This window comes from Triticum dicoccoides, chromosome 2A (assembly GCF_002162155.2).
Source record: "Triticum dicoccoides isolate Atlit2015 ecotype Zavitan chromosome 2A, WEW_v2.0, whole genome shotgun sequence".
Taxonomy (NCBI): domain Eukaryota; kingdom Viridiplantae; phylum Streptophyta; class Magnoliopsida; order Poales; family Poaceae; genus Triticum; species Triticum dicoccoides.
The window spans coordinates 405,245,760-405,250,137 of NC_041382.1; positions in this window are offsets into that span (position 1 = coordinate 405,245,760).

Here is a 4,378-nt window from a genome sequence, read left to right on the forward strand (position 1 = left end):
ATCTCGCAACTAACTCATTAGTTGCAATGCTTGCAAGGCTTAAGTGATGTGCATTACCGAGCCCAGAGATACCTCTCCGACAATCGGAGTGACAAATCCTAATCTCGAAATACGCCAACCCAACAAGTACCTTCAGAGACACCTGTAGAGCACCTTTATAATCACCCAGTTATGTTGTGACGTTTGGTAGCACACAAAGTGTTCCTCTGGTAAACGGGAGTTGCATAATCTCATAGTCATAGGAACATGTATAAGTCATGAAGAAAGCAATAGCAACAAACTAAACGATCAAGTGCTATGCTAACGGAATGGGTCAAGTCAATCACATCATTCTCCTAATGATGTGATCCCGTTAATCAAATGACAACTCATGTCTATGGTTAGGAAACATAACCATCTTTGATCAACGAGCTAGTCAAGTAGAGGCATACTAGTGACACTCTGTTTGTCTATGTATTCACACATGTATTATGTTTCCGGTTAATACAATTCTAGCATGAATAATAAACATTTATCATGATATAAGGAAATAAATAATAACTTTATTATTGCCTCTAGGGCATATTTCCTTCAGTCTCCCACTTGCACTAGAGTCAATAATCTAGTTCACATCGCCATGTGATTAACACCCATAGTTCACATCGACATGTGACCAACACCCAAAAGGTTTACTAGAGTCAATAATCTAGTTCACATCGCTATGTGATTAACACCCAAAGAGTACTAAGGTGTGATCATGTTTTGCTTGTGAGAGAAGTTTAGTCAACGGGTCTACCACATTCAGATCCGTAAGTATTTTGCAAATTTTCTATGTCAACAATGCTCTGCACGGAGCTACTCTAGCTAATTGCTACCACTTTCAATATGTACCCAGATTGAGATTTAGAGTCATCTAGATCAGTGTCAAAATTTGCATCGACGTAACTCTTTACGATGAACCTTTTTGTCACCTCCATAATTGAGAAACATATCCTTATTCCACTAAGGATAATTTTGACCGCTGTCTAGTGATCTACTCCTAGATCACTATTGTACTCCCTTGCCAAAAACAATGTAGGGTATACAATAGATTTGGTACACAGCATGGCATAATTTATAGAACCTATGGCCAAGGCATAGGGAATGACTTTCATTCTCTTTCTATCTTCTGCCGTGGCCGGGTTTTGAGTCTTACTCAATTTCACACCTTGTAACACAGGCAAGAACTCTTTCTTTGACTGTTCCATTTTAAACTACTTCAAAAACTTGTCAAGGTATGTACTCATTGAAAAACTTATCAAGCATCTTGATCTATCTCTATAGATCTTGATGCTCAATATGTAAGCAACTTCACCGAGGTCTTTCTTTCAAACACTCCTTTATGCTTTACAGAATAATTCTACATTATTTCCGAAAAAATATGTCATTCACATATACTTATCAGAAATGTTGTAGTGCTCCCACTCACTTTCTTGTAAATACAGGCTTCACCGCAAGTATGTATAAAACTATATGCTTTGATCAACTTATCAAAGCGTATATTCCAACTCCGAGATGCTTGCACCAGTCCATAGATGGATCGCTGGAGCTTGCATATTTTGTTAGTACCTTTAGGATTGACAAAACCTTCTGGTTGCATCATATACAACTCTTCTTTAATAAATCCATTAAGGAATGCAGTTTTGTTTATCCATTTGCCAGATTTCATAAAATGCGGCAATTGCTAATATGATTTGGACAGACTTAAGCATAGATACGAGTGAGAAACTCTCATCGTAGTCAACACCTTGAACTTGTCGAAAACCTTTGTGCGACAATTCTAGCTTTGTAGATAGTAACACTACTATCAGCGTCTGTCTTCCTCTTTAAGATCCATTTAATCTCAATGGCTCACTGATCAATGGGCAAGTCAATCAAAGTCCATACTTTGTTCTCATATATGGATCTCATCTCAGATTTCATGGCCTCAAGCCATTTCGCGGAATCTGGGCTCATCATCGCTTCCTCATAGTTCGTAGGCTCGTCATGGTCAAGTAACATGACTTCCAGAACAGGATTACCGTACCACTCTGGTGCAGATCTCATTCTGGTTTACCTACGAGGTTCGGTAGCAACTTGATCTGAAGTTACATGATCATCATCATTAGCTTCCTCACTAATTGGTGTAGTAGTCACAGGAACATATTTCTGTGATCAACTACTTTCCAATAAGGGAGCAGGTACAATTACCTCATCAAGTTCTACTTTCCTCCCACTCACTTCTTTCGAGAGAAACTCCTTCTCTAGAAAGGATCCATTCTCAGCAACGAATATCTTGCCTTTAGATCTGTGATAGAAGGTGTACCCAACATTTTCTTTTGGGTATCCTATGAAGATGCACTTCTCCGATTTGGGTTTGAGCTTATCAGGTTGAAACTTTTTCACATAAGCATTGCAACCTCAAACTTTAAGAAACGACAGCTTAGGTTTCTTGCCAAACCATAGTTCATACGGTGTCGTCTCAACGGATTTAGATGGTGCCCTATTTAACGTGAATGTAGCTGTCTCTAATGCATAACCCCAAAACAATAGCGGTAAATTAGTAAGAGACGTCATAGATCGCACCATATCTAATAAAGCACGGTTACGACGTTCGGACACACCATTACACTGTGGTGTTCCAGGTGGCATGAGTAGTGAAACTATTTCACATTGTTTTAACTGAAGGCCAAACTCGTAACTCAAATATTTTACTTCTGCGATCATATCGTAGAAACTTTTATTTTGTTACGATGATTCTCCACTTCACTCTGAAATTCTTTGAACTTTTCAAATGTTTCAGAGTTGTGTTTCATTAAGTAGATATACCCATATCCTCTCAAATCATCTGTGAAGGTCAGAAAATAACGATACCCGCTGCGAGCCTCAACACTCATTGGACCGCATACATCGGTATGTATTATTTCCAATAAGTCAGTTGTTCACTCCATTGTTCCGGAGAACGGAGTCTTAGTCATCTTGCCCATGAGGCATGGTTCGCAAGCATCAACTGATTCATAATCTAGTGATTTCAAAAGTCCATCAGCATGGAGTTTCTTCATGCGCTTTACACCAATATGACCTAAACGGTAGTGCCACAAATAAGTTGCACTATCATTATTAACTTTGCATCTTTTGGTTTCAATATTATGAATATGTGTATCACTATGATCGAGATCCAACGAACCATTTTCATTGGGTGTGTAATCATATATGTAAACAGAACAATAATTTATTCTCTTTACTTAAATGAATAACTGTTTTCCAATAAACATGATCAAATCATATTCATGCTCAATGCAAACACTAAATAACACTTATTTAGGTTCAACACTAATCCCGAAAGTATAGGGAGTGTGCGATGATGATCATATCAATCTTGGAACCACTTCCAACACACATCGTCACTTCACCCTTAACTAGTCTCTGTTCATTCTGCAACTCCCGTTTCGAGTTACTACTCTTAGCAACTGAACCAGTATCAAATACCGAGGGGTTGCTACGAACACTAGTAAAATACACATCAATAATCTGTATATCAAATATACCTTTGTTCACTTTGCCATCCTTCTTATCCGCCAAAACTTGGGGCAGTTCCGCCTTCCAGTGACCGATCCCTTTGCAGTAGAAGCACTTAGTCTCAAGCTTAGGACCAGACTTGGGCTTCTTCACTTGAGCAGCAACTTGCTTGCCGTTCTTCTTGAAGTTCCCCTTCTTCCCTTTGCCCTTTCTCTTGAAACTAGTGGTCTTGTTAACCATCAACACTTGATGTTTTTCTTGATTTCTACGTTCGCCGATTTTTGCATCGCGAAGAGCTTGGGAATTGTTTTCGTTATCCTTTGCATATTATAGTTCATCACGAAGTTCTACTAACTTGGTGATGGTGACTAGAGAATTCTGTCAATCACTATTTTATCTGGAAGATTAACTCCCACTTGATTCAAGCGATTGTAGTACCCAGACAATCTGAGCACATGCTCACTGCTTGAGCTATTCTCCTCCATCTTTTAGCTATAGAATTTGTTGGAGACTTCATATATCTCAACTCGGGTATTTGCTTGAAATATTAACTTCAACTCCTGGAACATCTCATATGGTCCATGATGTTCAAAACGTCTTTGAAGTCCCGATTCTAAACTGTTAAGCATGGTGCACTAAACTATCAAGTAGTCATCATATTGAGCTAGCCAAACGTTCATAACGTCTACATCTGCTCTTGCAATACGTCTGTCACCTAGCGGTTCATCAAAGACATAATTCTTCTGTGCAGCAATGAGGATAATCCTCAGATCACGGATCCAATCCGCATCATTGCTACTAACATTTTCAACATAATTTTTCTCTAGGAACACAATAAACTGGGAGCAACATCGCGAGCTAT